At 39.9% G+C, this 9,813-nt stretch overlaps 1 protein-coding gene across 2 annotated transcripts in view; it reads left to right on the top strand.

The window, feature by feature from the left end:
- The first annotated feature begins 71 nt into the window (after positions 1-71).
- Positions 72-9,813, top strand: part of PPP2R3A (protein phosphatase 2 regulatory subunit B''alpha) — a 153,369-nt gene continuing 143,627 nt past the window's right edge. The window contains exon 1 of one of the 2 annotated variants that reach the window (XM_025043596.1): positions 72-433. The gene's annotated coding sequence lies outside the window, so the exon portion shown is untranslated. The remainder of the gene's footprint in view (positions 434-9,813) is intronic. The other variant, XM_006907221.3, reaches the window with a different exon arrangement.

The following is a 9,813-nucleotide window of genomic DNA, read 5'->3' as shown; positions in this document are numbered from 1 at the left end:
TCGGCGCGGTCGCGCTGCGCTGCCCGGGTTGGCAGAGCTGTGGAAGTCGGGGTTCGAGGCGTTGCGGGCGCCTCTGCACGCCCTGCTCGGTCTCGGTCCGGGGCAGCCCGGGAGGTGTGGAAACTGCCTGTCCCCGGGGCTCTCTCAGAGTAGGAAAGGCGGGGAACGGCCTGCTCCCTCCCACTTTCGGGGCGCCTAGGCCAGTTCGCCCGCGCAGCCCTCGGGAACTTGTTAACCGGAAAGCTTGGCAGAGAAACAAATGCCAACGTTTTGGAAGAACTGAGAGTCACGTCGTTAGGCGCTGAGGCTTTATTTTCCTTCCCCGCCCCCTGCCCAACCTCGGCCCGACTTGGCCAAAGAAGGATGTGTCACCAGCTCGGGGCCCTGGGCGGGATCCCTGGCCCGGCTGGGTGCGGGAGTACCTGGAACAAAGGTAAACGGAAGCCGGGCAGACCCCAGCCCAGCCCTGCGGCCGCCCTTGGGCCGCCCGGGTGGGTCTCACTGCTGCGCAGACCCCCGGCGCCTCTTCGGAGGGGCTTTCTCCTGGGGGACCTCTTGATGGAAACCAGCTGGACGGGCTTGGAGTTAATGTTGCATCTGAACTTGCGTGCTCACATTATTCCCAATCCTCCGACTCTGGTAAAGCTTAAGGAAATTTTATCCAGTTTTAGTGGTCAGCAAATGTAAGGGAGGATAAATTGCTGTTTGTAAATTATAAGGTATTTTCTTATTAGGAAATGGTCAGAAAGCACGAAATAAAAATTCTTAATACGTAAGCAAAAATGCACAATTTGTGCCGTTCAAAATGTGAGGAAGTGTTCCTCCTCAAATCATGTATGTACAAAACAGCTCCCAAACCTTTGGTGCCAGGCATTTTTCTTTGTTCTTCATTAGTCTCAGGCCTCAGTTTCTTGTAAACAGAGCACCCAGTGCTGAGACCTTAGGAATTGCCATACTAGGTCAGGGCATGTGCATCCAGCTCAGTAAGCAGCAGGCTTGTATTGTAGTAAAACAGGGGTTTCTTTTTCTGATGCCATCAGAAACGATCTTTATTTCATTTCTTTTAGTAGTATCCATGACTTTTACTGAAAACCTTTTGAAAAACCTATAGACCACTCCTAATTTATACATACAGTGTTATCACATTATTTGATCCAAATGGTTCTCCTATCCTCTCTGGTAGAAGAACTATCTTATGAGATACTTGTGGGAAAAACTTGGATCTTTTTTAAACGTGGGAGCTCAGAAATTGAGGACAGGAGAAACAAAGTTTTTTAAAAACAAAACTTTGAAGAAATCTTGACCAGGACCAACCTGGCTGCTGGGTTCAAAAATAGCTTTATCCACTATCAACTTGAACATTAAGCAGTTAAAGATTTATTTGTATTCATTAGTATTTGCATATTTTAACATGCAGTTTAACATTCTGGAGTGTGAAAGGGCTATCTGACTTTATCCTAGTCTGAATTAATTTGGCCTTAATGTTTAGCTGAAACCAGCTGCCCTAAGAGAAAGAAAGTTTTGTTTCAGCAAGGAGGGAATAAAAGAGAAGAATAATTTTGGAGTATGGAGTACTTGAGGGAGCACCTGTTCAAACCATAACTCTCCTTTTAAACTCTTCATTACCTCTGGCAAACATAGTCTCCATGGTCATGGCCCTTGTCACCTCTCAATATTCAGCTAAAGATATATACACTTCCTCTCTGAAACTTTTCTTGACATCTGCCCTCACCCCAGCCCAAAAAAACCCTACCACCTGGAGTGGAATTGATCACCCTTTTGGGCATTACCATCCTCTAAATTAGGGGTTTTCGTCTTTAGTGCTGTTGACACTTGGACCAGATAATTCTTTGTTGTAGGGGACTATCCTGTGCATTATAGAGTTTTTGCAGCATTCTAGACCTCTACTTAATAGATACCAGTATTACCTCCCCCCAGTTGTGACAGTCAACTGGTCATACAACCCACTCAGTTGTGACAATCAAAAATGCCTTTGGGTATTGCCAGGAGTCCCCTGGGAGGATGCAGATCAACCCCTCGTGAGAACCACTGTTCTAAACTGACTGCTTCCTTAACACCAGTGACACTGCGTTGTCCTCATTTGCTTATGTGTTGATTTTATCTACTATGCTAAGCTTGAGGGCAGGAACAGTCATTTATTTGACAGATATCTGAGGGAAGGTCTGCTTTGCCAGCCAGAAACTATTCAGATCTGGGAATCCAGTGGTAAAAGCAATTGATGGGGTCTCTGCACTCCTGGACTTTACAGTCTAAAGAGAGTAACAGATGCATACATGTATAATGATACAATTACCTCATTACAGTTGTGATAAATTCTGGGAGAAGTACAGGATGCCCTGGGTACATAAAAGAGGGATTCTGACCTAGTTTTTGGAAGCTAGGAAAGTTTCCTTGGAAAATTAACTTAAGGTGAGGTGGACTCTGAAGGATTAATGAAGTTACCAGGTGAAGCTTGCGGGGACAGTATTCCAGCAGAAGGGATAAGAACTTTCCTGGGAACTCAGAGGCCAGTGTGGTTGGAACATCGAGAGTGGAAAGGGCAGGATGATAGAAAATGAAGATGGGAAAGTCAGAAAAGGCTATCTAGAGCAGCAGTTCTAAGTCCAGTCTGCTCATAAGAATCATAAGAGAAACTTAAAACAATACTAGTGCTGGGCCATTCTCCAAGCCCATTACACCAGAATGTCTGCAATAGTCCTACTCCCTCTCTAGCTGCCATTTTCCCCACATCTTTCAAAGGGATAATCACTGTCAGTAGTTTTCAATATTTTACTATAGCAAACAGCTGGGACCAAGGAGGTAGCAGAGGAGATGGAGAAAAGTAGACGGATCCAGGAGTTATATTTAGGAAGCCTGTATCTAGACATTTCTGTGGGCATTCAAGCAAATGCATATACTTCTTTCTTCCTTTTTTACACAAATGACAGCATACTGTACACACTGTTCTGTTTCTTGTTTTGTTTTCTTGTTCTCTGAACAATGTCTTGGAAATCTTTCCATTTCAATATAGAGTTTCCTTATTCTTTTGAATGACTATTGTATTCCATTTTGTGGATATACCACAGATTATTTAACCACTCTATTGATGGATATTTAAATTGTTTCTAATAATTTACTATAACTATACTATGCTTATGCCATTTCACTCGTGTGAATATATTTGTAAGATAGATTCCTAGAAGTAGAATTGTTGAGTCAAATATATACATACATATTGGAGAAAATGATTTAGAAGGAAACAAAAGTGAATGTGGGGGACAACCTAATTAAGGTTACTGTGTGCTATAGAATGAATTGTGTCCCCCACATAATTGATATTTCGAAGCCCTGACCCCCAATGCGACTATGTTTGGAGATAGTCTTTAGGAGGTAATTAAGGTTAAGTGAGGTCATAAGGGTGTGACCCTAATCTGATAAAATTGGTGGCCTTATAAGAGGAGGAGGGAGGAAAGGCCATGTGAGCACGCAGTGAGAAGGTGGCCATCTATAAGCCAAGAACAACAACCTCACGAGAAATCGACCCTATTGGACATTTATCTGGGACTTACGCAGATTTCCGGGAATTCTATAAATTTCTGTTGTTTAGGCCACCCAGGCTATAGGATTTTAGTATGGCATCCTGTGCCAATGAATACACTGTGTAAAGGTAGGAGAGAAAAGATGGTAGCTGGGACCAAGGAAGTTGGTAGCAGAGGAGATGGAGAGAAGTAGATGGATACAGGAGATATATTTAGGAGGCATAATTGACAGGATTTGATGATTGATATGGCACAAGTGGTGAGAGGGAAAAATAAGTGTGTAGGCTTACTCCCAGGGTTCTGGCTTACCTAACCAGGTGAATGGTGGAGTTGTTACCTGAGATAGAGAATACTAGATGGATAAAAAGTTTTAATGTAGGTTTAAATCACATTTCACTTTGGGACTGGTGAGACTTTCAAGTGGAGATGCCATATAAACATCTGATAATTCAAATCCAGAGGAGTGGGATGAACTGGGGACACAAGTTTTTAGGTGTAAATTGGAAGGTGCGAATGGAATTAACTAAGGCAGATTGCAAACCTGCAACCCACAGCTGAATATGGCTTACAGATGTGTTTTGTTTTTCCAATACAGTGGTTTTTGTTTCTGTTTAATTTTGAGTTAGTTGCCAATAATTTAAAATCTGAAGCTTTCTCATAAAAGTCCAGATTTGGGTTTTTTGAAAAATAAGAAGATGTAGCACCACTGAGCTGGCTTTTCCATATGGCAGCAATTGTTTGAAGCTAAGTCACAACTGATCCCAGCTGCTTTAGAGTTCACTAAAGAGCCCACCACTCCCTAAAACTTATGCTTGGCCTAGTTTGCTCATTTATTTCTCTGACCCTTTAGGCAATTGAGTGTGTGATCCCTGCCCTAGGAAGAAAGTATAAAATAGTGAGTCTCATCTTGGCTGCATATTGGAAACATTGGATAATTAAAAAATATGGATACTAGAGTCCACCCCAGAAATTTCTTTTTCTGTTTACTTGGTCTGAATTGTAGCCTGGAATTTTTAAAAACTCCCCAGGTGATTCCACTGAGCAGTGGAAGCTGAGAACTATTAATAGAGATTAAGAAGAGGGCTCAGACCCAGCATTTCAAAGTTGGGTAAAGGAGAGTAACCTCAGGACAGGGGTGAGAAGTGGCCAGAGAGGTACAGTAGAATGGTGCCATTAGAAACGATGCTTACTTACAGTTAAGGTGTGCAGACTTAACCTAATGCACTTAAAGGTATTTTAAATTAGATGAGAGAGAGCAAAGTTTTATTTTATATCTATACTTCCTGTTTGTATTGCATGTTTGTATACATATATGTTGTTCGTTACTGCGTAGAGATATGTACACACACACACCAAAAGAACAGGTATGCTTTACTTAATGGGCCATTATAAAGTTTTTCAAGAGTAATTTAAACTATAGTTGATTTTTGTCTTAGGTGCTTACTTTAGAATCTAATTCTAGTTTAAGATGTGTAATAAAAGGCAAGAAAAGAGTATTTCTAAAAGAAAAGTCAGCAAGTAGAAATATAGACTGAAAATGATTTGTTAAATTTAGCAAGATGAAGTCTTTGACCTCAGCAAAAACTATTTTAGATTGGAAGAGGCAGAAACCAGATTGAGATGGGTAAAAAAGTGAGGAAATGGAAATGGCAAATGTTGGAAAATCTTTTGAGAAGTTTATCCAAAAAGGGGAGTGGTGAGGGAGGGACAGTTATCTTTTATGTCTCTACAATAGGTGCTCAGACTGTTTGTTACCCGAATACTTCTAAATCTTTAGGGAGGTAGCTCAATGGTGCTTGATTACCCCTCTCCTCCATTTAGAGTGGTCTTGCTTGTATTTGTTTTGAATGCTTTATACTTTTCAATAAAGAGATATTTCGCCAGGACCCTCGAGACTCAGATGTTGGAAATTAGGCCCTTAGTTTCTTTCTTATCTGGGAAGCCATAGAGCTCCTAAAGGCCAGCAATGATCTGGGCTCCAGTGACCCTGACATCATCCTCCCTTGAACTAATGAACAAAGACCAGATTGTTGACATGTTGAAAATGGAATACTTGGCAATGTCAGGGAATATGTATCTAGCTGTCAGATTTCCAGGAGTATTTTTTGCAGCTGTATTTTTTCCAAATAACTTGATATTATAGCTTGGTTCTCCAGTTGCATGCATGTAAAATTTCTTACACTTTGAAACTTTTTTCATTGATGGTAATTATAGAGTATGGATATGATTGGAGTAGGACCTCGTTGAGCTCAAAGAGAAGGAAAGGAGAGCATTAAACAAATTTTGGTTTCCAAAAGGTTGCAAGAATGTTGTTACCCTGAAGACCTTGGATTAGACTGTCTACAGTGGGATGTCATGCAGATGGCCACTACCAATATGTCTCTTATCCATTTCTTTCTTCTTGGCAACCTTAACTTGGCACAAGAGGGCTAAAAAGCTAGTTTTGCAGGTTCATGTTTCTAAGAGTTGTGATCTACCAGCAGAACAAAAACAATAGGGTTTTTTTTCAAAGGATTATTAGTGAAGGATTATGGAGTTTGTAGTTGAAGACATAAGCCCCATTGCTATACTCTTTTTGCATCTTCTTGTGAAGGATTAGCCTTCATAGCTGCCGTTACTTCATCAGTTAAGTGGATGATAGTTAACTTCTGTACAATGGATGACTTTGTGACATGAATAGCAGACCTTGGTCTATGAAGATTTGTACTGAGAGTCTATGATAAAAATATATTTTGTTTAGAAATTTGTATGTGCTTGGGCAATTGTAGGAATTGCACCATCACAAATATAGTTAGGTACTATGCCTGGATGGTGGTAGATGGAGGGAAAAGTTCATTGCCAAGGTGGTCCAGAGCACCTTTGGTTTGTAGAGGAGACCGGAGTGGGCAAAGGAGAATCAGTTCTTGGATGTAAGGCCTTGATCTGTCAAGTGTGAGCTGTGTGATTTATTTATTTTATTGACTTAAAATTCACGTGACAAAACTAACCATTTTAAAGTGTACAATTCAGTGATTCTCAGTACATTCATAATATTGTGCAACCATCACCACTATCTAAATCCAGAACATTTTTATCACCCTAAAAGGAAATCCTAAGCAGTCACTCCTCATTCCTCTCTCTAATCATTCCCTGAAAACCACCAATCTACTGTCTGTCTCTATGGATTTGCCTATTCTGGATATTTCATATAAATGGAATCATACAATATGTGACTTCTTGTGTCTGACTTCTTTCATTTAGCATAATATTTCCAAGGTTCATTCAGGTAAATGAATGTGTTCCTTTATTTGATGTACATTCCTTTTTTTGAATAATAATTTCATTGTATAGATGGACCACATTTGTTTGTCCATTCATCAGTTGGCAGACATTGGGTTATTTACACCTTTTCACAATTGTAAATAGTGCTCCTAAGAGCAAGTGTATATAAGTTTTTACTTGAATACTTGTTTAATTTCTTTTGTGTATATAACTAAGAGCAGAATTGCTGGGTCATATGGTAATTTTATGTTTAACTTTTTGAGGCACCACCAAACTTTTCCATGGTAGCTGTACCATTTTACATTTCTACTAGCAATATTCAAAAGTTCCAGTTTCTCCACATCCTTGTCAGCACTTATGTCTTTTCTTTTGTTTTTTTTTTTTTTTGGTTCTAGCCATCCTAGTGGTTGTGAAATGATATCGCATTGTGATTTTGATTTGAATTTCCCTAATGACTAAGGATGTTGTGCATCTTTTCAAAGGCTTGTTGGCCATTTGTATGTCTTCTTTGGAGAAATGTCTTTTCAAGTCCTTAACCTATTTTTCTTTTTTTAATTTTTATTTTTCAATTACAGTTGACATATTTTATATTAGGTTCAGATATAATTTTCTCGTTTTTAATTGGGCTGTTTGTCTTATTGTTGTCAAGTAGGTGTAAGAGTTCTTTATATATTCTAGATAAGGGACCTTTGTCAGATATATGATTTGCAAATATTTTTTCCCATACTGTAGATGCTTCTTTACTTTTTGATACTAATTTATGTTTTTTTGTTGTTGCTTATATTTTCAATATCATCTGAGAATCCATTGCCAAATTCAAGGTCATGTCAGTTTACTGCTCTTCTAAGAGTTTATGGTTTAGTTCTTACATTTAGGTCTTTGATCCATTTTGAGTTAACTTTTATATGTGAGTTACAAGTTCAGCTCCATTCTTTTGCATGTGGCTATCCAGTTGTCCCAGCACCATTTGTTAGAAAGAAATGTGTGTTTTTATGCAAGTCTCAGACTCTTCTCTTTTGTGAAATGAATGTGATTAAAATACTTACCTCACAAAGTCGTTATGAGATTAGAGATGTATGTGTGATTACTTTGAAAAGTATAAATCACTAAACAAATACTAGTGATAATTATTGGTTTGCCACAGATGGCTTTCATTTGTACAAGGCCCGTGTAAGTTAGCATCCTTCAGCAACCACCAAAAGTCTTCTAGTTCATGTGAGTTATGACATAGCTAGAGGGCTGAGTTCCCTGTTGTACCCCTGGGTACAAAGTAACAGGGCCCCAGATGCAAGAGGTGGTTGGATTGTATCCATCCAAAATAGAAAATATATTTTCTTATAGGGCATGTGTTTGTCAAATTCTTTTGCTGTTCCTCTCAAATATGGGGGTATCTGTTCTAGGTGTATAAAGCATGGTTTTTAAAACTAAAGAGTTTTCAGGCATAGTAGAATAAAGGCAGCTCTTTTCATTGGAGCAAGAATCATCACATTTCACTGTATCAGCTTTTAAGCATCTAGAACTAAGACCGTTTCCTGATTCAGTGGCTAAGTGACTATATTTAGTTCAATTAGCAAATATTTATTAAGTTATCACTTAATATGTGGCAGGCACTATACTAGACCAAACTCTCTTGACCCTGCATCCTCCTTAAATCTGTTCCTCCCTACAGTTGTCTAACTCCTTGAGTCCAGTTCCTTTCCACCAGTATTCTTGAGTCCACACGAATCAGGCTTTTACTCCCCACTGAAGACCTCCACATTGCTAAATTCATTGAGTCAGTTCTCAGTCTTTCTTTTACTTGACCTTTCAGCATTTATACAGTTGATTATTCCTCTTTCTTTGAAATGCTTTCTTTGGTTAGCTTTCTTTAGTACATTCTCTGGATTTCCTTCTACCTTACTGGAGGTTCTTTCTTAGTCTTGTTACTAGTTCCTCATCATCTCCCTGACCTCCAAAATTGGAGTGCTGCTTACTCCTCAGATCTCTGTTTTTCCTTATCAACTCTATTTCCTTGGTGTTTCACACAGTTTCGTGACTTTACCGTTTAAACAACAACACCTATACACTGATAACTACCAAATTTTATATCTAAGTTAGACCTCTCCTCCTGAACCTCATAGTCTGATATCAAGGTGCCTACTTGACATCTCCATTTGGATATCTAACAGACATATCAAAACTGAACTGATTTTCCTCTCCAAAACCTGCTCTTTCCACAGCCTATCTCATCTTAGTAAATAATAGCTCCACTTTTCCTGCAGTCCAAACCAAAAACCTTGTAGTTATCATTCACTCTCTTCTTTCTCTTTCATCCCACATTCAGTCTATCAGCAAACGCTGTTGGCTCTACCTTCAGAATGTATCTAGAATTGGTCACATCCCACTGTCTCTACCCACTTATATCCAGATTCTGGAAAAACAAACAAACAAAAAACATACAGAGAACAGACTGGTGGTTGCTAGAAGCAGGAGTGGGAGGTGTGCAAAACGGGTGAAGGTGGTCAAAAGGTACAAACTTCCAATTATAAATGATGCCCAAACCACCATTATATCTCACCTGAATTATTACCATAGCCTCTCTCTGCTGTTGTCCTTGCTCTCCTAGAGCCTGTTCTCAACAAAGCAGCTCGAGGGACCCTGTTAAAATTAAGCTCTCAATTCAGAAGCTTTATACTGACCTACAAGGTGTTCTATAGTCTAAGACCCCTTTTACCTCTGACCTCATCTTCTACTACTCTCCTCTGTGTTTACTTTGCCCCAGTCACAAAGGGTGTCTTGTTCTTTCTCGAACAAACCAGCTATGTTCCTGCCTCAGGACCTTTGCTTTCCTGTAATACCTAAGCTCCCTCCCGCACCTCCCTCAGATCTTTGCTAAAGTTCACTTTTCCCAGTACTCCCTATCTCCCTTCCCTTTCAAACTCTGCTTCCCAGAGCTCTTGGGACTCTGGGTGTTCCTCCCACCCCAACTCCTAAGACTGAATGAGCCACCTTAGACTATGAGGAATGGTAGCGG

Source organism: Pteropus alecto, unplaced genomic scaffold (genome assembly GCF_000325575.1).
Source record: "Pteropus alecto unplaced genomic scaffold, ASM32557v1 scaffold92, whole genome shotgun sequence".
Taxonomy (NCBI): domain Eukaryota; kingdom Metazoa; phylum Chordata; class Mammalia; order Chiroptera; family Pteropodidae; genus Pteropus; species Pteropus alecto.
Note: the sequence above shows the minus strand (reverse complement) of the source record. Positions and strands in the feature narration are given on the sequence as shown.